Consider the following 25,407-nt stretch of genomic DNA (forward strand, 5'->3'; position numbering starts at 1 on the left):
ATATATATATATAATGTCGTGCCGAATAGGCAGAACTTACGATCTTGGCTTAAATAACAACGCTCATCTTGCCATATAGGTCAAATGAAAATTTGTGTATGCAATAATTTCGTCAAATTTATTCTGAACCTAACGAAAAAAATATATTTCATTGTGTTTGTTTAGTATTAAATTATTGTAAACTTATCTAAAATATATTTAGTTGGGATAGGCTAAAATAAATTGCGCTTGTTATAATAAGGTTAGGTAAGTTTTCTAAGATTCTTTTGGAGCAAAATTAAAAATTTTTACATTAACATTAATGAAAAAAATATATCTTTAAACGTTATTATTATTTTATTATCACACTGGCCGATTCCCACCAAGGCAGCGTGGCCCGAAAAAAATAAACTTTCACCATCATTCACTCCATCACTGTCTTGCCAGAAGGATGCTTTACACTACAGTTTTTAAACTGCAACATTAAACTGCAACATTAACACCCCTCCTTCAGAGTGCAGGCACTGTACTTCCCATCTCCAGGACTCAAGTCCGGCCTGCCGGTTTCCCTGAATCCCTTCATAAATGTTACTTTGCTCACACTCCAACAGCACGTCAAGTATTAAAAACCATTTGTCTCCATTCACTCCTATCAAACACGCTCACGCATGCCTGCTGGAAGTCCAAGCCCCTCGCACACAAAACCTCCTTTACCCCCTCCCTCCAACCTTTCCTAGGCCGACCCCTACCCCGCCTTCCTTCCACTACAGACTGATACACTCTTGAAGTCACTCTGTTTCGCTCCATTCTCTCTACATGTCCGAACCACCTCAACAACTCTTCCTCAGCCCTCTGGACAACAGTTTTGGTAATCCCGCACCTCCTCCTAACTTCCAAACTACGAATTCTCTGCATTATATTCACACCACACATTGCCCTCAGACATGACATCTCCACTGCCTCCAGCCTTCTCCTCGCTGCAACATTCATCACCCATGCTTCACACCCATATACGAGCGTTGGTAAAACTATACTCTCATACATTCCCCTCTTTGCCTCCAAGGACAAAGTTCTTTGTCTCCACAGACTCCTAAGTGCACCACTCACCCTTTTCCCCTCATCAATTCTATGATTCACCTCATCTTTCATAGACCCATCCGCTGACACGTCCACTCCCAAATATCTGAATACATTCACCTCCTCCATACTCTCCCTCCAATCTGATATCCAATCTTTCATCACCTAATCTTTTTGTTATCCTCATAACCTTACTCTTTCCTGTATTCACTTTTAATTTTCTTCTTTTGCACACCCTACCAAATTCATCCACCAATCTCTGCAACTTCTCTTCAGAATCTCCCAAGAGCACAGTGTCATCAGCAAAGAGCAACTGTGACAACTCCCACTTTATGTGTGAGTCTTTATCTTTTAACTCCACGCCTTTTGCCAAGACCCTCGCATTTACTTCTCTTACAACCCCATCTATAAATATATTAAACAACCATGGTGACATCACACATCCTTGTCTAAGGCCTACTTTTACTGGGAAAAAATTTCCCTCTTTCCTACATACTCTAACTTGAGCCTCACTATCCTCGTAAAAACTCGACACTGCTTTCAGTAACCTACCTCCTACACCATGCACTTGCAACATCTGCCACATTGCCCCCTTATCCACCCTGTCATACGCCTTTTCCAAATCCATAAATGCCACAAAGACCTCTTTAGCCTTATCTAAATACTGTTCACTTATATGTTTCACTGTAAACACCTGGTCCACACACCCCCTACCTTTCCTAAAGCCTCCTTGTTCATCTGCTTTCCTATCCTCCGTCTTACTCTTAATTCTTTCAATAATAACTACCATACACTTTACCAGGTATACTCAACAGACTTATCCCCCTATAATTTTTGCGCACTCTTTTGTCCCCTTTGCCTTTATACAAAGGAACTATGCATGCTCTCTGCCAATCCCTAGGTACCTTACCCTCTTCCATACATTTATTAAATAATTGCACCAACCACTCCAAAACTATATCCCCACCTGCTTTTAACATTTCTATATTTATCCCATCAATCCCGGCTGTCTTACCCCCTTTCATTTTACCTACTGCCTCACGAACTTCCCCACACTCACAACTGGCTCTTCCTCACTCCTACAAGATGTTATTCCTCCTTGCCCTATACACGAAATCACAGCTTCCCTATCTTCAACATTTAACAATTCCTCAAAATATTCCCTCCATCTTCCCAATACCTCTAACTCTCCATTTAATAACTCTTCTATTTTTAACTGACAAATCCATTTGTTCTCTAGGCTTCCTTAACCTGTTAATCTCACTCCAAAACTTTTTCTTATTTTCAACAAAATTTGTTGATAACATCTCACCCACTCTCTCATTTGCTCTCTTTTTACATTGCTTCACCACTCTTTTTCTCCATATACTCTTCCCTCCTTGCATCACTTCTACTTTGTAAAAACTTCTCATATGCTAACTTTTTCTCCCTTACTACTCTCTTTACATCATTCCACCAATCGCTCCTCTTCCCTCCCGCACCCATTTTCCTGTAACCACAAACTTCTGCTGAACACTAACACTACATCTTTAAACGTATAAGAGAAAATTTTAGAAAGGACTTAATTTTAAATGAGTTCTTGCTAATTGACCAATTTTACATATTCGACACATTATGTACATATATATATATATATATATATATATATATATATATATATATATATATATATATATATATATATATATATATATATATATATATATATATATATATTATATATATATATATATATTATATATATTATATATATATATATACCTTTGAAGAATTTCAAGAGTATATCTACTCTCTGAGCCCGGCCATGGGCCAGGCTCGTCCGGTGCTCGCCTGGTCAACCAGGCTGTTGCTGCTGGAGGCCCGCTGCCCCACATATCCATCACAGCCTGGTTGATCTGGCACCTGAAGATACTTGTCTAGTTTCCCCTTGAAGGCTTCAACACTTGTTCCAGCAGTGTTTCTGATATCTTCTGGTAAGATGTTGAAAAGTCTGGGACCCCGGATGTTGATACAGTGTTCCCTTATTGTCCCCACCGCACCCCTGCTCCTCACTGGGTTTATTTTACACTTCCTCCCATATCTCTCACTCCAGTATGTTATGGCAGTGTGCAGATTTGGGACCAGGCCCTCTAGTACCTTCCAGGTATATATTATCATGTACCTCTCTCTCCTCCGCTCCAATGAGTACATGTTCAAGACTTCCAGGCGTTCCCAGTAGTTTAGGTGCTTTACTGGCTCAATGTGAGCCGTAAACGATCTTTGTATTTGTTCCAGCTCCGATATTTCTCCTGCCCTGAACGGGGCCGTCAGCACTGAGCAATATTCTAAATGAGGGAGTACTAGCGATTTGAAGTGTCACCATCGGCATGGTTTCCCTTGTTTTGAAAGTTCTCAATACCCACCCGATACTTAACCCTCAATATTTTCTTCTCCCACCTCCACTTGTCATTCACGGGAGGAGGAATTTATTTTTCCACCTTCTCACCTCCCTGCGATCCTTTCCATTTTTACTTAACGCCCCCCCCCCCCCAAACACACACCCCGCCTCTTCCTTACCGCACCGTTATAACCACGCCCAGCTGCTCAACAGGTGACCTCGTCGATTATGAAACCCGTCTTCAGATTTGTGTTTTTTTTTTTTACTTTCCTGATGTTTATGGTTAGCCAGGCTTTAGGTGCTTGGTGTATGTACTTGTACCTAAGCATCACAATCTGGTTCATTAGCAACTCAACTTTCCTTTTAAAATAGAAAAGGTTAAAAGACTAAGTGCTATTATATTTGCAGTTCATTATGATTGCAGATTTCGCTTAATGTACTGACTTTCAGCCGCATATTTTACGTCTAAAATGTATCCAGCTCTCTTTAGGATTATTTCCAATATGCATAGTTACAAGCAACCCCTCTCATACTCTCTTAATAGAATACATCCTCAGCACCGCATGGCAGCCATGCTTTTTAAAGCTCCCCTCACAAGCTACCTTAAGGTTACCACCAGACGACGTCAGGAGTTACATCTCAAGTGGTCTGGTCTCTGACAAAGCCTGCCGATTGCTTACTTGATCAACCAACCGGCAGCCTTTAATTCGTCTTTGACGAGTTTTGAGTTTCCTTACTCTCGCAGTGCGGCCCTGGGCCACTCTTTCTGGAACTTGTCTGGTCAACCAGGCTATTTCTACTGGTGGCCAGCTGGCCTATATATCCGTCACAGTCTGGTTGATTCGGCACTTACCTGAGGTGTACCTGGGGTGTGTTCCGAGGGTGAACGCCCTCACGGCCCGGTCCCAGGCCAAGCCTCCGTTGGATGGTTTGATCAACCAGGCTAATAGGTGCTAGCTGCACAAAGTCCAAATATAAGCATCACAACCCGGCTCATCAGGAAATGACTTTAAAAACGTGTCCAGTTCCTTCTTGAAGACAGCCAGGGGTTTGTTGGTAATTCCCCTTATGTAGAAAGGGAAGACGTTGAAACGTCTTGGTCCTTTCACACTTATCTAGTATCTAGTTTTACTGTAATAATTGCACCTCTGCTTTTCATTGGCAATGAACTAAACCTCTTTCATGGAGAATTTGCGCTTATATAAATGTACACGCGTGCGCGCGCGCACAGAATGGAGACGATCCTCCTAGAATTTTCAAGTAGATTATAACGTACCCCTCTCGCCTACGTTCCCAGGAGTATAGATCGAGGGACTTAAACATACCCAGTAATTTAGGTGCCTGACAATCTATGCGGGCAGTGAAGGTTCTCTGCACATTCTCCAGGTCTACAATTTCGCCTGCCTTGAACGGAACTGCTGAGATTTCAGAAGTACCCCATCAAACTGAACAAGGAACTTTAAGAGCATTACCATTGGCTTGGTATCCCTTGTTTTGTTGCGACAGTGATACTGTAGTGAGCCTTGAAGGAGACACATTCTGACATGATTACTCCACAGTCTCTCTCATTATTCTTCCGCTCTAGTGAGTGATTTCGTTTTATACTACGTTTCTATTTACTCAATCTTTCCTTAAAGGAGTAACTGATTTTTTGTTTCGCTGAACATAAAGTCAGTGGCCCACTGGAAGGCTTTATTTGTATCAGCTTGGAGGTCTGCTGTGTACCTTTGCTAAGTTCAGAGAGCCTTGGGTCAAGCTCGTCTGGTATCTGTCTGGTCAACCACGATGTTACTGCTGATGGCCCATCACATAGCCTGGTTTACCTGGCACCTGGTGAAGATACCTGTCCAGTTTCCTCTCTGATTCCGATATCGCCTCTGTGTCGGACATAAAAATGAGAACGATAACAGGGGCCAGTATTGTTGAGGAACGAACCTTCTACTGTCAACCTCCGATGTCACTGTCTTGCAATTTAGTTTCTATTTGTTATTAAATTAAATTGCCATCTGCCCACCTTTCCAGCAGTGTTTCAGATATCTTCTGAAATGTTAAAAAGCCTGGGCCCACGGATCTTGATACACTGCTTTATTGTGCCCACGGCGCCCCCTACCCTTCACCGGGCTAGTACACATTCCATTTCACTTCAATATGTTATGGCAGTGTGCAAATTTGAGAGCAGGTCCTCCAGTACTTTACATGTATGTATTATGCACGTCTCCTCCGTTCCTGCAAGTACATATTTAGCACCAAGGCATTCTCAGTAGTTTAAATGTTGTTGGAACTAGCCGCATGCAGTTCAATGTATGCACCACAGTATGGCTGATCAGGACGTGACTTTAGGAACTAATCAAGTTGCCTCTTAAAGACAGCTATAAGTGTTGATAATTCCCCCTGTGCATGGACTGTTGAAAAAGTAGTCCCTCTACGCCACTTGGTGCTCAATGCCTCCCTCTTTCTAGATGGTGTATTTTGTACCTTCTGCCAAGTTTCTTGCTTCTGCAGGGAGCGATTCTGGTGTGCAAATACGGGACCAATCCTTCAAAAAATCCAAGTATAAATTGTAATTCATCTTTCTCGCCTACGTTCCATGGAGTATAGTTCGAGGGGCTGCAAGGATTCTCAGTAATTTTGGTGTATGACTGAATTTATACCTGAACTGAAGGTTAAAAGAGCGCTGATAATGCACAGTACGATAATATTCCAGTCTAGAGAAAAAGCTATGGCAGTAACATTACTGAGTTGGAAACAAGATTATTTCGTCACTTTAGCGAGTACAGTAATTTGTTTTGAACCAATTGCGTTTCCTGTGGAGTAGCTCAAGAATACAAACAAGAAAAGTCATACAAACGAGGCTCTAGTGGTCTAAGCAGCAGCATGTTTGGCTATATTTTAAATATGTATACACATTCAGGGGAAACTGTCAGGCAATTTTTACCACTAATAAAACTAAGAATTTATGAACTTGGACACAGTTATTTAAACTACTCATACTGCCTCCATTTCACGAAGGTGACAGTAAAGCAATTGTGAAAACTACAACCCAATAGCGCTAGCTTCACTCACTCATCAAAATCTTTGAACGGGGCCTGGGAAGACAGCCAATCATATGGATTCTTAACCGCACAATCCAGGGCAGCACAGATTTCTGACAGGGTGCTCCTGCCTTTCACAATTCCTAGTTTATTACTACGGGGTTTTGGAAGCGCTGAAAGACAAGCACAATGCAAATGTAATTTACACAAATAACCCGCACACAGAAGAGAGGAGCTTACGACGACGTTCCGGTGACTTTTTGTAAATGGTCCAAGTCGGACCGAAACGTCGTCGTTAGCTCCTCTCTTCTATGTGCGGGTTATTTGTGCATCGTTCCAGTCACGGTAGTGTGCCCTTTTTTGATATCAAATGTAATTTACATTGACTTTGCAAAAGCCTTCGACATGTGTGATCATGGGGCAATTATTCACAATGTGTGTGTAAAGGGAATAACTGGTCAAGTGGGTTGATGTATATTTTACTTAATAGAACCTTTACTAGTAGTTAGCAGTCAATTTAGCGAAGTCAGACGCTTTCACAGTGAAAAGCTGTCCCTAAAGTACAGTACTCTCCCTGCTTGCTTCTCAATATTATATCCGACAAGGACATAAATCATAGCATCAACATCCTTTGCTGAGGACATCAGAATCTGAGTGGCGTCCGTCGAAGATAGAGCAAATCTTCAAGTGGATATAAATTCTTTCAGACCCTCCGATATGATGTTTAACGAGGACAAGTTTTAGTTGCCCCGATATGTAAGAATGTACGAAACAGAGGCTAACAGTATAGGGCAAAATCTAATCATTCAACAGAGTTTGAGTCCCATGTACGAGACTTTGGAGTAATGATATAAAAAGATCTCGTTCAGAATTCGTAATATTATTGGTACCGCAAAGAAAATGACAGGCTAGATAACTATAGGGCTTTCAGGACAGAGATGCTGAGCCAATTGTGAAACTCAAGTCATTAGCTCTCCCTAGGCTAGAATACTGTTGAATACTAACGGTCCCCTTCAGGGCAGGCAAGAATGCCGAGCTGAAAACGTACAGAGCTTTCACTGGTCGTATACATTCAATTAAGCATCTGAACTACTGGGAATGCTTAAGTCTCTTCAACCGTATTTACTGGAACGTAAGCTAGAAAGGTAACATCATAATTTACAAATGGAAAACCCTGGGGGAACTGTCCCCAAACGAGAACACTAATCAATGCATATACCTGGAGGGTATTCCGGGGATCAACGCCCCCGCGGCCCAGTCCACGACCAGGCCTCCCGGTGGATCAGAGCCTGATCAACCAGGCTGTTACTGCTGGTCGCACGTAGCCCAACATACGAGCCACTGCCCAGCTGATCCGGCACCGACTACCTGTCCAGCTACCTCTTGAAGGCAGCCAGGGGTCTATTGGTAATTCCCCTTATGCCTGTTGGGAGGCTGTTGAACAGTCTTGGGCCCCGGACACTTAGTATTTTCTCAGTGTATCAATGGCGCCCCCTACTCCTCATTGGGGGTCTTTTGCTTTCGTAAAGATTGATTTCTGTGTGCAGATTAGGGACTATTCCTTCTAGGATTTTCCAAATATACTTTATGATAAATCTCTCTCGCCTGCGCTCCAGGGAGTACAAGTACTTCCAAGCATTCCCAGTAGTTAAGGTGTTTGATGGAACTTGTGTGTGTAGTAAAGGTTCTCTGTGCATTCTCTAGATCTGCAATTTCACAAGCTTTGAATGGAGATGTTAATGTACAGCAGTATTCCAGCCTAGACAGAACAAGTGATTCAAAAAAGATTATCGCTGGCTTGGCATCTCTTGTTTGAACGTTCTCATTCTCCAATCATTTTATTCACAGATGTGATAGTGGCCCTGTTGTGATCTTTGCAAGCGAGATCCTCAGACATTATCACTCCTTCACATCACTTTTCCGTTCTATTGTATGATTAAAGTTTTTAGTGTACTCAGTTCGTTATTATCGCCTCCAGTTTTCCCCACAACGTAGTAGTTGGAAATAGTTTTCCGTTGCCCACGGGAAAACTTGGTTTATATCTTCTTGGAGGTTAACAGTGTAGATCGTTTGCAAAGGATGACACGGTGCTATGGTTTACATCTCTGTCTATGTCTGATATAAGGATGAGGAACAGGATGGGGAAGAGTACCGTGCCCTGTGTAACAATTTTTTACTATGGCAGCTTCCGATTTAACTCTGTTTACCACTATTCTGTTCGACTGGTTAGAAGATCCATCTGCCCACTTTGCCAGTTATCCCTTTAGAACGCATTTTATGAGCTATTACACCATGACAGCAGTTGTCAAAGGCTTTTGGAAAGTCTGTGTATACTACATCTGCATTCTGTCTTCCAGTGTATCTAAAATCATATAGTGATCCAGTAGTTAAGAGAGGGACGAGCAACCCGCTCTTGAACCCATGTTACCCTGGATTGTTCAGTTTTTGGGAATAGACGTGTTTTGCAATCATGCTCTTTCAAAGATTTTTATGGTATAGGTCTGTGAGGGAAAAGTTCAACAGATAGGAGTAGCGAGCGAGTATATGGTAACGATAGTTGGATTGCCGGCTGCTTGTTAAGGCAGGGTCAGTCTCGCTCCCGCTATCCCCCCCCCCCCGAAAGGTGACGTGTGGGGCTCTGGCCAAACAGTAATCACTCGACTCACAGCTTCCAGCACAACTCTTGGAATGACAGATCGGGTCACCTGCCAACCAACGAGAAGTGTTGAAGGAGACGGACTGAAAACGGTCTTGGGACGTCACCTTATAATCTACCTACCTGATTAATTGTACAGGACACTACCCCTCATCTTTGCAGTGGTAAAGAACCTGAGTTCCTGTCATCTGGACTGACTATTCAAGGTTATAGACTCTGTGAAGAACTAGTCGTTGGGTTGTCACCAACACCTGTGACCCCCCCCCCATCATCAGCAACGGCTACAATTTCTACAAGACGGTGTCAACCTCAACCAGACACCCCAGTATAACTGTACATATTAGTGTTGAATTCAAATGTCATTTTTCCATTTCATTTTTCTGTCAAATAGGATACACATTCATTTTTTCAATGTTTTATCTTTGCATTACTAAATAATAAAGTGTTTATCTTTATGAATTATTATTTTTCTATTCATTAATTTTCCTGAGGAGCCAGCCAGCCTTGGTAATACTGTCTGAAGTTGTTACAGGGCTGAGTAAACCATACCACGGGCGGGATTTGAACCCGCGGTCAGAGTCTCAAAACTCCAGACCGTCGCGTTAGCCACTAGACCAGCTAGCCACAATAAGATTCGTCCAACTAGGTATATTTCTACACCATAGGAGCTGTATAGCCCTTGTGGCTTAGCGCTTCTTTTTGATTATAATAATAATCTACACCATAGGAAGGTTAGCATAGGCACCACTGTGACCACAAATGCAAGTTTTTACAGACTAATCTCCAGCTAGCGTGGCCGTGACGAACTCTAGCTCAAGTCCCCTCAAAGCCGTTAACATGACTCACGAAATCGTAAAAATCTGTAAAAACTTGCATTTGTGGTCACAGTGGTGCCTATACTAACATTCCTATTGTGTAGAAATATACCTAGTTGGACAAATCTTATTGTGGCTAGCTGGTCCAGTGGCTAACGTGACGGTCTGGAGTTTTGAGACTCTGACCGCGGGTTCAAATCCCGCCCGTGGTATGGTTTGTTTGCAATCGTGTCATTACGATTTCGTGAGTCATGTTCAGGGCTGAGTAAGCCTTCACAAGGACGTTAGAGCTATTGGTCTATAGTTCTTAGTTAATGCTTTGCTGCCACCTTTATGGAGTGGGGGTGCTGTATAGCCCTTGTGGCTTAGCGCTTCTTTTTGATTATAATAATAATAATATGGAGTGGGGCTATATCCATTGTTTTTAGTAACTGGAATTTCACCCCTGTCAATGCTCCTCCCCAGCATACTTAGGGCACACAAAAGGAGTTTCTTGCAGTTCTTAATGAACACAAGTTCCACGAGTCTGGACCTGGAGCTAAGTGCACGGACATGTTGTCAATGGCTTTCTCAAAGTCCAGTAGAGTTAGGGTAACGTCAGAAATTTGGCATACATGACAGGGTTTTGAGGCTCATTCATGAAAAAAATTGGATTGTCGATCTTTAGACTGATTAGTGGTTCTCTAAACACAGACGTATTGAGAGTTAAGTATCTCACTCATTTCTTTGCTGTCATTTTTGTAAGTCCCATCTTGTCTGAGCAGGGACCCGATACACTTATTTCTTTTCATATGCAAAAGAAAAAAAAAATCGAATTTCCTTCAACTTCAGTAATCACTTTTAGCTCCTGCCTCTCCTGGATCCTGTATGAATCCTTTAGCTTAAGCTCGATACTCTTCACTTCCCTGGTCAGGGCTTTTCGTGTATCACATAATCTAGCGTTCTTAGGGAGCTCAGCGATTCTTCGTCGTCTTCTGTCGAGGGAGCGTCTCTCTCCAGTTTACTTCTTCTCTGACAAGATACTTGGCAGACAGTGCAAATACCTCAACTAAACAGCAGGGGCGCGAAGAGTACACCAAGAGAACTCTTTAGTGTTAGAGGTCGCCACTCTTTATCGCCCTCCCTGTGTTCATTGATGTAAATGCATGAATACATGCATTAACTGATTAGACATACTAATGGAGGGATTTGTTAACTGGTATAGATATACTGAAGGAGAGGGGTTTCACTGGTATAGACAGTGACGGAAGAGGAGAGAGGGGGGATAAAATGAGAGTGGGAGGGGGGGGATTGGAGTGAGGGAGCGCCCTTGACTTGCTTAATAGTTTCACTTTCATCTACCAAGAGCAAAGGAGGGTAAGGGGGAGAATGTAGGGTGGAGAAATGGAAGTAGATGTGTGTCAGGGGGAGGAGGGGGGTGGAGAAATGTTTGAGGGTGAAATCGCGAGTGTATGGTGAGGAGAGATCACACTGTTACAATACAGCGTGATATACTATAAACATCATACTTACAACACAGCATAACGAGTTAATAATGCACTGTGAACATTAACATCTACCTCAATTTTCTTCTCTCTATAACAGTAAGCTGCTATCCTGACTACTTTACTGTTATATTAGCTGGAATAAATATTGAAAATGATCCATTACTCGTAGATTATAAATTATAAATCGTTCACTATAAATAACATCAAATATTGATAGAGTATCTCCATTTATGTTGCAAAACAGTTTAGTAACTCGAGTAGAACCAACCTTGCTGCTACTGTGGTGGGGAGTACGGGAGAAGGGAACAGGACAGGAGTAGAGGAGGGATATGAGAGGGGGAGGGAAAAGGGGCTGGAGGGATTGGGGAAGGTGGTGGTTGTAATAAAATAGTAGCTAGCAGTAATAATTACAATGGCAATATAATTACAATATTAATAATAGTTACAATAATAATTGAAAGAGGAAGAGGACATTTACGGAGCACTGAACACGTACATCACTCAGCACTCAAGTAAAAAAAAAATACAAGATAAGAGCATGGATAAAATCAACAATAAAAAGCAACAAACGCTCAACGCAAATAAATAGCATCATGCCAAGTTAAAGTAACCAGCAATTATTAAAAAACATTCAATTATTAATGTTCTGAAGTTCCCCGAGCTCCCTATATGCAGCTAAGTAATTATAAAATCCATGACGGTGTAAAGCCCTAAGCTGTGAACAAACTGAATATGATGCAGTCAGCGGCACGTCACAACCTACACATTCACTTCAAGGTGACCCAGCGTCGGGAAGGAGGAACAGATAAAATTGCACCAGTCCACAAAGAACACCGAAAATCGTATGCTAAAATATCATTATCCATTAGACTTCACCAGATCAAAGTTTCTCCGACAAGTCTCTGGGAAAAACCTGGAATTTAAACCTGCCTAAACCGCTGAGGCAGAGAGCGGGTATCCATGGGTGAGGTTTGCCCTAGCTTTATCCTGCCGCGAACTGTCAGTGCTGATCCCTGTGGCAAGGGCACTCCTACACTTCACCCAACACAATACTATTTCTCTCTACACTGCAATACTGCCTTATACTAACAGCCCCTTTTAAACTAAGTTGGCGAAAAGCTTTAACCCTTAAACTGTCCAAGCAGATCTATATTCACATGCGTAGTGCCCCAAAAGTAGATTACGTTTTTTTTACATATTTTCAAATATAAAAAAAAATATAGATAAAAGTTTTTTTACACTTTTTCAAATGTAAAAAAAAAAAAAGAAAAGATCTACAGTACTTTTCTTACTTTCAAATGTTGAAAAAACGTAGATCTACGTTTGGACAGTTTAAGGGTTAAAGTCCCACGAATTGAATGCAGGCAAGAAAAATAAATCATACTTTACAAATTGAAAAGTCTAGAGGGACTGATCCCAAATCTGCACACTAAAAACAGCTCCAATTACAAAGTAGGGGTGCACTGAGTACACTAAGACAACTCAATAAGCAAAAGACTGGGGAGGGGGGGGATGAGAGTACGGCAGAAAGACGGAGTGAGGAAGAACTCTGCGATAAAGAATCTAGAAAAAGCTATGAAAGTGAAATAATCTCTTAGTCAAATTGATTGTCGTTTGTACATTATAATAGTTGCGTTTTCTGTGGGGCTCGAGACTTTGCTCCTGGCAGCGCCTAGGAGACCACGTTCATCAGCATCGCTGACTTCTGGTCTCTTGGTCCTTACTATGTCTACTTTTGCGGTTGAGTTTGTCTCCACCACTAAGTCACTACACTTTTGAACCAACCCGAGACTAAGAAATATTTCCTCACATCCCTATGGCTCATCTGCGTTTGCAGCTTTCCCTTGTCTCCCCTTGACTCTAAACAGTCTGTACCAATATTCCTATCAATTGCCCGTAATTATGTCTCCCTTGTCCTCTCTTCTAAGAGTGTCAGGATCGGTTCCTGAAACCTCTCCTCTTAGTTTATTCCTCTCAGTTCTGGTACTAACCTGGTTGCAAATTTTTGGACCTTTATCGAGCTTCATGCTTCCTGACCAGGTGCGGGCTCCATGCTGGGGACGTGTACTCTACGACTGTCGTATGTAAGGTTCTAACGCATTCTTAATTGAAATTCCTAGATGCTACTTTGAGGTCTGCTAAGCTTGCATATGCCGTTGATGCTAAAGTGTGTTTCTATTTATATGCTTGTGTAATATTCAACCCCAGGTCTTGTGGAGTCACTTGTTTGACCATATCTTTAGTCTGTTAATGTCTCCCTGGAGTTTATCGCTTCTAATTAATCTTATATCTGCAAACAGTGACACGGAGACGATCCCTCTGGTAGGCCATTCACACGTAGGAGTGGTTGGAAATGACAAACATCAACAGCAGAGCTCAAAGATGGACCTGGGGATTTCAGGCTCGACATGATCGATAATTGGACCTATGATTAAAAGCAACACCTCCATGGCGCGCCACATGTCTAAACCTGTTAAGATATAAATATCAATATCAACACTTTCGAATACAGTCAGAATGCCAGAGCCTGCGGTTCCTACTAGTGCTTCCCTGTGACAAGTGTCGAGAACTCTTCAGAAACCCCTGCAGCCTGGCTTCAGCAGGCCCATATACTCATTACAACCCAGCAAGCTCCCTGTGTCGTGGGGGTTCGGAAGGAGATATGATGGTTGAAGATAAACAAACTTGTGGATGGTAACACTATATATTGTCAGACTGTGGTAAGGGAAGGGCCAGCCTGCCGTGTTACTGCCTGCTGTATGTCACGCGTGGAGTGAGAGCGAGGCAGAGCGTCCCACTAACTCAAGCGCATCCCGTGACTTCATACAGTCACTAGACCTAAGGATCTTCTATATAAACACATGTAAGGAGGATCAGCAACTATGCTGACACCTGCACTCATTACAATCCAGCAGGCCCATATACTCATTACAACCCGGTTCATCTGTCAGTTTTAGAAGAAAGCTGCCCAGCTTCTTGACTTTGTTCTGATATCTGCTGGTATTCATGAATAGTCTTGGGCCACGAATCTTTACATTTCTTTGCTTTTCAACGGGTTTATTCCACACTTCCTCCCATATCTTTTACTCCAGTATGTCACAGCACTGCGCAAGGTTAGGGACCAAAGGTCGAGTGTGTGTGTGTGTGTGTGTGTGTGTATGTATATATATATATATATATATATATGTATATATATATATATATATATATATATATATATATATATATATATATATATATATATTATATATATATATATATATATATATATATATATATATATATATACTGTGTCTGCTGTCCCTGCCCGCGCCTGTCTGCTGTCCCTGCCCATGCTCCTCACCAGCTGGCCTCGAAGTTCCTTGCCTCTCACCTGTACTTTACCAAGCCAAACACAGAACTCTCACCAGATGGCCTCGACACCCCTGCTCTCTCCCCTCTCACTTTTCTTAACTCCCTCCCCCCCTATATATTAACCTTGGGGTGGGGAGATTCTACATCATCTACTCTTAGTAATTTACAAGAACATTTTATCCTCCCTCTCATTTCAATGATCTTCTCTTCTCCGTGCATAGGTAAGTTAGTGTGTGAGCTTGTCAGTACTGACAGGTGGACATGGTGCCACTTTTTACAGACCATACTGGAATTACACGCACAAACCATCACTGCTGTACACAATGGTCTAAATTCCACTATACTAAACAAAGGGCAATACTGACATGCAAGTAGTGAAATCATTAGGTTAAGCTATAGTAAGAAGCGTCGATCCCCCACTATACAAGTGTGCGCATCAATGGAGACTAAGCAAAATTTCAAGTCTATTCTAGTCTGTTCTATTTTCCTGGAAGTAGAAGACCTGCGTCACCAAGACTGGAATATTTAATTTCCACGCTTTTCATCCCGAATTATGGCTGCTGGTTAGCTAGCTATTTTATAATATATATATATATATATATATATATATATATATATATATATATATATATATATATATATATATATATATATATATATATATATATATATATATAAGAAAAATCACACCTGTGACAGGCTTCCAGTTCTACCCTCGTTGCCTGGCCTGGGGTTAGACCTTTCTGTTGAATGCCTATTTATCAACCAGGATGTTGCTGTTAGCGGCCTGCTAACCCACTTAACCATCTCAGCCTGGTTGACCTGATGATTAGTAACAGCAACTTCATGCTCGAGAAGAAAAAAAAAATGCTCAAACATCTTTGTTGGAAATATGTTTGATCAAGCAAACTGTCTTGCTTACCATCTTTCGATACGTTACAGAGCGACTTTTAAAAGCTAGACCATCGCAACTTGGCTTCTTCAAAGTATACACACACACCTGTATATCGCAACGTACACAGTTTACATTAGTCCCTATTTTAAGGGTTCAAGTGTTCTTGTATGTTGGTGTACAGGTGAATGGGCAACTTAATGACTCAGGTGCAGCCAATTGGCATTAACCTAACAAATGTTGCTGTAACTAATAGTTTTTAAGTGGAGAATGAGCCAGAGACGACCCTGACTGTCATGCCCAAATTTACACCTGGAGGTGCCTCCCAGGCTGGCTGCCTCCTACCTCCCCTCCTCTAGACCTTATACGTATATACGATAATAGTCAACTGCAAGCGAGATGCGAAAAAGAGATGGTCTATGATTCACCACACGAGTGAATGACAAGCCATTACAACTGGTTGAAAAAAAAAAAAACTGCAGAACATGGTTTAACCATGCATAAGCCCTACTGAACACTAAAAATATATATGAACACAGTCCAGTCATGCACTAGGTATATTTAACAATGAATAAAGGATGTAAGAATTGAAAAATTACCACGAATCCAGTCAATGGTGATTCCAACGTTAAAAAATTTCAAATATCAAGAATAAAAAATATAGTATTTTAAAAGTGTCCCACAACAAAGCATGAATGACCCCAATACGAGAGCAGCTGGTGTCAGCTGGTGTACTAATAAAGTACTACACTGACGCAATGTTTACACTTAACCTTGACATCTATATTAGCAAGCTGATTACAGTAAGTAATATTACATGTATCATTTTAGCTGCACAAGAGAAACTAAGAAGGAAGCAGAGCGCCTTCCACATGGGAGCCAGTAGCTACCAAGCTTGAAACCTCAAGTTTTTAACAGCTAAACAATACTCGGGCCCAGGTTGTTCAAGATAGCAAAGCAGTTATTTAAAAGCTCGTCAAAAAAGAAGTCGTCAGCAGCAAAGCAACTAACCACGAAGAGGCCTTGAGCCTAGCGCCAGAGCACGCGATTACCACACCACCTGACTAACCAACCAGCCCCGCTCCCAAAACACAAACAGATCACACACGCAACACAAACAATATCACAACACAAACTTTCACCTTCCCCCCCCCCCACACACACACAGTAAACCACCGCCACCACAAACCAACAAACCACCGCCACCACAAACCAACAAACCACAGCCACCATAAACCAACAAACCACAGCCACCACAAACCAACAAACCACAGCCACCACAAACCAACAAACCACAGCCACCACAAACCAACAAACCACAGTCACCAAAACAAGACACAGACAGGCACACCGCGCCACACGAAAAAGCTCCCCACTCACACACACTAGGGAGATATGATAACGACGTAGAAAATACTGAGATTTGACAAGGTGAACAGGGACAATGTTTCAAAAATGAGAAATAAGAACAAGAGGGTACAACGGGATATTGAAAACTCAATACAAGTCAGGAAGTGGAACAATCTGGAGAGAAGTGGTAAGAGACGGGAGAGTGGACCTAACAGCAACCAACATAGAGGCGGGAACAGTAGTTGTGACTATCCCTGAAATCAGAGTACGTACGTATACACACACACACACACACACACACACACACACACAACGGAAAACCGGGACCCCCATGGACGACCAATAACATGGACAGCGAAACTTTCAGATATGCAGTAACGGAGAATTTTCCAGGCCAACAAGAGAGAGTGGAAGGGAAGACTACCTGGAGGTCCTTCCGAGAGTCTGTGCACCCGCAGCCCAGTCTTTGTCTAGGCCTCCCGGTGGATCAAAACTTGATCAACCAGACTGTTTGTGCTGGCCGCACGTAATCCAACGTACGGACCACAACCCAGCTGATCGGGTACTCGGGTCTGCGATTTTTTTACACAAAATAATTTAAATGCTTACGGTAACCCTCCAGGTACCAGCGATCATGAGGTATCAATTTTCGAGTATCTGGTGGATACAGGATTGAAGAAATGGCCTAACCGCATAAAGTGAGGACTGATAAATTGTCTTAAGTGCAAAAATGAAAGGAAATAAGACTAGCAAATGAAGGATTCTATAAAAAAAATGGCCAAAGGGGTATATATATATATATATATATATATATATATATATATATATATATATATATATATATATATATATATATATAAACAAATCAAGCAGAAGAAAAAGTTTAACAAGAAAACTAGAAACAAATATGCAAGTATGAAAAGGGAAGGTAAAAGAATCTGAAAATTATGACGTATCATACGGCAAAACTGAAAAACTGATCAACAGCCACATAAAAGTGACAAACCAAATGATGCTAAAGCTTAAGGAGGGAGAGGAATTGACGGAGAATGACAAGTGAAGAGCTTAGCATAAGTTTCAAACGTGTTCACAGAAGAAAGTGGAGAGCTACTGGAAGTCACTAATCAGAAGGCATCAACACAGAAGACGTGACGAGACTACTAAAGGAGCTGATGAAAAAAGCAATGGGACCGTGCAACGTACCTTCATGGGTGCTGAACCACTGTGACCCAATAGCAGAGGTCTTCAACCACTCTCTCCAATCAGGGAAACTGCCAGAAAAATGGAAAAATGCAAATATGGACTCCAAACAAGCCAACCATCCACACAATCCCCCCCTTCACATACACAAACACCACTATACACAACCCCCCAAAACATACAAATATAGTGTGTGTGTGTGTGTGTGTGTGTGTGTGTGTGTGTGTGTGTGTGTGTGTGTGTGTTATAGATATATAGATAGGGGGACATATAGATATATAATTTAATGCTTCTTGTCTCTAAACATTCAAATTTGATTAAGAAAAAGGACCCAAGAGCACCTAGGTTCTTTGCATAAAACTATCAGATTTAGGGAGGGAATCCTGTTTTAAGCGACTGCTGGAGTTCTAGGTTAGTCACGAAGATAATATAGCACTAATTATATCGTCAGAATTACAAACCATATAATGGCAACAGCATATATAAGATTAGCAAACTTCAGATCAGCGTTTAGGAATTAAAGAACCCTTCAGAACTTACTAGTTAGGCCGATCATTGACTCGAGTACGTGCAGAAGCTCTGAAGTCACCAAGGTTTACAACCAGACCAGAACTAGAAAAAAGGATGCACTATGAAGAGAGGTTGAAAGAAATAAGCCTGACGACCTTGGCGGAGAGGACAACGAGAAAATTACGACATACCCAATGTTAAGAGGCATTGATAGGGTATACTGCGACACCAAATTAACATGACAATTAAGGGATGACAGGTGGAAGCTAAATACGCACAAACCATAGGGATGCAAGGATGTATACAGGTCTCAGTGTGCTTGAATATGAGAATGATTTGGATAAGGAAGTAGGAGGCTAACTCCAAGATTTAAAGAGTAGATACAATAAGCCCCAAGAGGCCAGAAATCAGTGATTCCGATCCATATCTAGGCGGCGAGGTTAGGAGCAGCCTTTCGACACACGCAAAAACTCGGGTAAGTACAACTGTTGAGTACACACATGTACACACCACATGACTGTCAATTAGCTCCCTTCTCTAAACGCGCGCACACTACGCCTAACAAAAATTTCTGCACTACAACAACCTTTCTAAGATTCCTTAACTCAGTTGAAATACAAAAAGCCTACCCGAATGTAAATTAAAACGAGTTATGTACCAGGTTTAGGAAAAAAATGCACCAATCTACACATGGCGAGTTACAGGTGGTTTGTAAGAAGAGGGGTGTGGGAGTGGGGATGGGAACAAGGGTGGACTTGGAATGTCCACTTCCAGACAACGTATTACAACGACACCCTCACCAACACCACCCAAGGGCTGTGGAAAGGTCGATGCTTAATGTTGAGTGCCAAGCGATATTCAACAATAGTGGTTCATGTAGCAGCCAGATCTAACCAGTCTGACGGGGAATGTGGAAGCCAGCCTTAAGTCTTCACGTACGGAGAACATCCTCCTCAGACCCCACAAACTTTTTTACTTCCACAAAACCCTCTCAATTTTCTTGCAACTTAGCAAAAACCAACACAATTTTACTATATTTCAAAGCGTGTCTTTTGTTACGACATAATCCGTATGTGCAAGTGGTAATCGCTTCAGTGGACTGTTGTACTCGAGTCATTCAAACGCAAGGTGATTGGCTCTAATCCACTACGTCATCGACAAAACAATGAATGATTGGCCGATTTTTTTTATGACGTAACTATGAGTCAACATCGGCAAGCGAGCGCGCATGGAATGTATTCTTGCCATACATTTTGCTTTTTTTATTTATTTACTTGAACTCGGTATGATCAACACAATCTTACTGAAATCAGTCGAATCATGTAAAAAGTCTACGTGTTTGAAGTTTTAAAAAAATATTTCCACAAACATTCATTCAGCCCGTCCAAGGAAACTGCGATTACCACTTAAGAGTACTCGGTGTATTAATAGGTACATATTATACAACCTTATCAACCTATATTTTGAGTACACCGAAGATTATAAAGTAATTCACAAAGGTGTTTTCAAACCTACATTCCACACATGGGCGCTAGTAACTAGTACAACGTAGTCTTGCCTAAACACCCGCTCTAAACACCTAGCGCAATCCTAACCAAAACAGTGGGCGCTGCCGGCGTGAGCATCTTGCGTCCGCCACCTGCGTGCTTCCGGCATCACTTTCGTACACTACTTTATCAAGTTTTCATCCGGTGGCGTCAACAAGCGGGAGACCTTTACGCTAACTGTATGCACAGTAAACTCCAATTCAGCCATATACAATGTAGTGTGTCACATCACCAATCGTACAATTGCGTTCATGCAAGCGTCGTATAAATTTTACATTTCGCAGATGTCAGCTATATTAACAAAAGTCCCCCCCCCCCAACTCTTAGCACAAGTGAGGTGGATTTTGTTTCATGATGTTCAGGCTAATTTTCGAGAGGCTACTGAAAGTATATATTCTTAGGTATATAATATAAAAAGTCCTGATCAACCACGCTATTGGTGCTAGTTGCTTATTTGAGCTTAATCAAGAAATACAATAGCATAATACAACTATATGCCGTATTTGAAGTTACTAAACCTTCAAATTATTAGATTATTTAGAGAAGTTCAGATCTTCGCAATATACGAATGAATATCAGTGTTGGAAAGTTAACCTTCTCTATACACGTTAATCTTCTGAATCAATACACACTTCTACAAAAAAACAAAATATATATATATATATATATATATATAATATATATATATATATATATATATATATATATATATATATATATATATACACACACACATGTAGATAAGACAACGTCATTTTGGTCTACAGACCTGGTATACATCATTTGTAGGTATACCTAAACAAAGATCCTGCCTCTCTAATCCCGAACTAAGGCTACACGTCATTGTTGACTGCCTGATTAACCAGCGTAAATATGATAAAGAATGTCATAACCCCGCATTCTGCGTCTTGTTTACACCGTCGGCATAATTTACATTATCAACTAGGTTGATGCTGCCAGCAGCTCACACGGCTAGATATTACAATGACTAGTACCTTTGATATACCTTTGAAGAGTTTCACTGCTCTCAGAGCCCGGCCATGGTCTGGGTTTAATTTTCCACTGAAAACTTGCATTTGTTCGGCAATATTTCTGAGAGGAACCTCAAAGTTAATGTAAAAACAAGCTAGTGGGCCCCTGAAAAACTATCTTAAAAGACCTGAGAGAAACCACATACAAACCTATTACATGTAACTAGGCAAGTTATCAACTACAAATAACAGGCTGCCCGGGCTAAGAAATTTTACTCTCGAATCTATTCAAAACAACGAATAGAACCTCCTAAACTTTATATCTAGGATAAGAAATGTCCATATAGCTTAACCTATACCTGGAAAATTTAAGGGGCGGAAAACGAGACTATACCTGAAGGTTTCTGTTAAATATATACTAACAGTTCCAGGGATCAGTGGTCCCACGCTCCCAGACCAGGTCTCCTCAACTGGAAAGAAATTTTTACAGAAATATAAGCTGTTACGAAACACAGCAAGATTGACCCGTTATCTTGTTCTGGGGGAAAAAAAGGACCTGCAATCCTGCCAGTGAAAAAAAAAATGGCAGGCTTCTCTTTCACTCTTACAGCAAGACTGCAAGACATCCCTAAGTGGTTGCTGTCTAGCACCGAATCTGATAATGTGAACAAAGTAAACATAAGCATGAAAACAATATCACCCTTCAATTATGAACACCATTACAAATATACATCCCCCTTAAAGAGAACTTGATAAGTTCCAACCAAATGCTCGTGAGCAGCTAAGCTGTGTTGCCACGTACAGACTGCGAGCTGCAAGCAACTCATGAAGACCATGAGGCGTGAGACACGAGGCCTGGTCAGACTGGGTTGCGGGGTCGACGAACCCAGCAAGTTATGCAAGCAAACAGAATGAACCGCGGATAGATAATATATTTCTAGGTCAAGAATACAAATGCTCATTAGGTTGAACATAAAGGACATTAACGAAGACATACTGATCATGACTTCAATAATGGTGTGCTGCTGCAGTGAAGGCGATGCCGTCAGCCTTTGATACAAGATTATACTAAACACTATCATTATTAGTAACATTTTTTCGCTAACTTGAGGGCTGGCAGACTTTATCGTTATGGACTCTTGTGTTTTATTAAGCTATGTCACAATCTTCAAAGTAACCTCATTTGACCCAGAGCTTAATTTCCCCTTTGTTTTTATTATTAGATGCCTATTTTAAAAGTCAAGTTGTATGACACACAAAGCACTGAAAGTTTGGTCATTATGTACCTTTAATATAAAATGCAAAACTATAACCGAACAATGTTAATTACCAATTTTCAGTTATCTTAATTTCCTCCCAATACCAATTAGCTGACATCGTGATTAAATTACTGCCATATTATAGATATAATTAAAATATAATAAAATCTAAATTTATTAGTAGTGGGCACTCATGTAACTCGTCCTGAGTCAGTCTCTAAGCAAAATTATATGAAAAGAAATCTATACGTATGCAATTCAAACTTAAAAATGGTTAGTTGGGATGTTAGCGAGGAACTCTGCTCATTGCCTAATTGAAGTCTCGGCTCTGGCTGATAAGATTTCATTGCCTGATGTACAAAACTCACCCCGTGTAATGGAATGACGAAAAAGCATAACTAGCTTTTTTTTCACCCTATCAATAATAGGGTAACAGTACACGGATGATGTGCACAATATTTATTGTGTTAACTATACAATCGACAACTGCGTTCACCAAATGCTACCCTGCACTCGTTATCTTTAAAATTTTGTTGTGTGTTCGAAGAATAATTATTCGACAGTTCCAGAATTTCCTTAATTGACCTTCAAGCTGACTATTCCATCAATGACAGTAAAATTTTCACGCACTAAGAATTCATTCTAGCTTCAGAAAATGTACTTATTTCCAGTACTGAAAATCTACAGACTGAGTTTAAGATCGCATTAACTACCTCGTGGTCTGAACGAGGAAAACATGACAATTTTAATATCCATTAGATATAGGCGCGGTGAGTTAGTTATTTTTCCTTGTCTTGAGGTTTTCCCTCTAAATATATGTGTGGAGGGGGGGGGGGATGGCTTTAATCTTAACTCGAGACGTCACACCAGTTTCTCATATGCCTCAAGTCGGGCAGTTCAGGTAGAAGAATCCTCTAGACCGGTCACATATGCCAGAACAACGTCCAATGACAATGAGCCAGCCAGCATCCATAAGGGACAAAGACAAATCCAAAATCTTTGGAAAGCATGGACAAGAGCCCTTAACAAGTTTTAAGAAACATATCTCAACACCCTGCAATATACCTGTGACTGGTTTCGAGCATCTAAATTACTGGTAGTGCTTTAAGTTCCCCGAATTGGAGTCTCCTGAACTGTAGTTCAAGATGAATCATGATTTACACTTGGAAAATTCCGAAGCGATTGGTTCCAAATCTCCACACCACAATTCACTGGGTTCGGCAAACGGTGCAAATTGAAAAACAAAACTGAGTGCACTAAGACAACACAATAAATGCAAACGTGCCAAGACTTTTCAACACCATCCCTTCGAGAAAGAACTGGGCAAGTTAATCATGTTAGTTCCTAATCAGGAGGGGGGCTCTGGTGCACTGACTGACATGCTACAGCTAGCACCAGTAAACAAGTTCATCAGGCCATCCAGTAGGAAGCCTGGTCTAGGGCAGAGCAGCGGGGATGGGGGTGAACCCCAGTATAGTCTTCAGGTAACCCCTCAGTCCATCCTGGAGCCAGATTTCTTTACTCATTGCCTGGTCAAGCAGGCTTGTCAATCACAGCCTTCAGTATGGCTAAGGTGAACTTACAGCAGATACGTCACTCATATGTAAGAGGAACTGTGAACATAATCTTTAATGGTCTTTCAGAGACCTTAACAATGATGGTTCTTAAGCGGACTTGACAAGTTCTTCGTAGCAACCCCTTATCAGCCGGGTTGTGGTGCTTACATTGTAATGCCTGACTGACAGTCATCAACAAGGATCCTTGGTCTGGGAACATGCCGTCTGAGCGATGAGCAATCAATTCCAACTTGTGAACACTGACACTCATACTGCACCCATTACCACTAAATCCATTCAAATCCAAATCGGACAGGTCAATTAATTTATCCTTCCAACTACACATACAGCTTTAATCATTCCCTGCACAATGCATTTACCTGAGGAAGAAAAAACCTTGCCATCAAAATTCAGATAAGGAGACATACAGCGCCTGGAAATGGGAGGAATCAAAATTTGACCCAAGAATAGAGAGGAGAGCTCCAATTCCTTGGCTTGGAAAGTCCTCCACAAGCATCGACGCGCTCCCTTGACGAAGCTGATGAGGGAGCTCAGGGCCGTGGGAGGCTACTGCAGGGTGGTAAGTTTAGGGGGGGGTAGGAAAGAGACGAGGGGGAGGTCAAAGAGGGTCTGGAAAGGGGGAGGGGTTTAGAAGGGGGACGAGTAAGGGTCAGAGGGTCTGGAGAGGAAAGGGTGATGCCGAGGGTCGTCGGATTATTTTTGCATCTGATAATGACATGAAGAGGTGTCACCTTTCAAAGGTAGCCCATCCACAACAGTGTGCTAACAGTACCTACCGGCTGATAGTAGAATGATGGCGGCAAGTGCATCATTTGGTATCCTGTCTCACATTGATCTGTTAAACATTGCTCAGTGATTATGCAATGGTGTCTAGATTTTCACATACCTGTGGCCGGTTCCAGAGTTATTTTACCACACAAACTCTGACTGCGGCAAGGTTTCACTGACTGCCTGGGAAACCAGACTGTTCCTGCCAGCCAATCACACTTTGCTAATTCTGACACATTTTCATGTACAAATCCAGTTCCCTCCCAAACTTTTTATCTATGTTCCGGCAATTCATCAGGAGTAATTGGCTGATTAGATATGTTCATCTTCCTAGTTATTTCTGTGTATCACATTCATATTCTACCTCCGAAGATGCTGCTTTATGCATCCATATCCATCTTATAAACGGTAACCCAAGACCATATACAAAGCCTAGGACCTAGGCCGCATAAGGGTTAATAAAAGTATAGGGATGGAATGATACCAAATTTTGCCGATACAGAATTTCAGGCTATTAACCGATACCTACCGAAAGTGATACTTTAGCATATCCCTA

At 41.5% G+C, this 25,407-nt stretch overlaps 1 protein-coding gene across 3 annotated transcripts in view; it reads right to left on the bottom strand.

The window, feature by feature from the left end:
* The window catches only part of LOC128686258 (brain tumor protein), a 163,980-nt gene that overhangs the window by 109,129 nt on the left and 29,444 nt on the right, over window positions 1-25,407 (bottom strand). Inside the window, exon 2 of one of the 3 annotated variants that reach the window (XM_070085797.1) lies at window positions 18,223-18,290. The exons of the other annotated variants lie outside the window; for them this stretch is intronic. The gene's annotated coding sequence lies outside the window, so the exon portion shown is untranslated. The remainder of the gene's footprint in view (window positions 1-18,222; window positions 18,291-25,407) is intronic. 3 annotated transcript variants of the gene reach the window in all.

Source organism: Cherax quadricarinatus, chromosome 17 (genome assembly GCF_038502225.1).
Source record: "Cherax quadricarinatus isolate ZL_2023a chromosome 17, ASM3850222v1, whole genome shotgun sequence".
Taxonomy (NCBI): Eukaryota; Metazoa; Arthropoda; class Malacostraca; order Decapoda; family Parastacidae; genus Cherax; species Cherax quadricarinatus.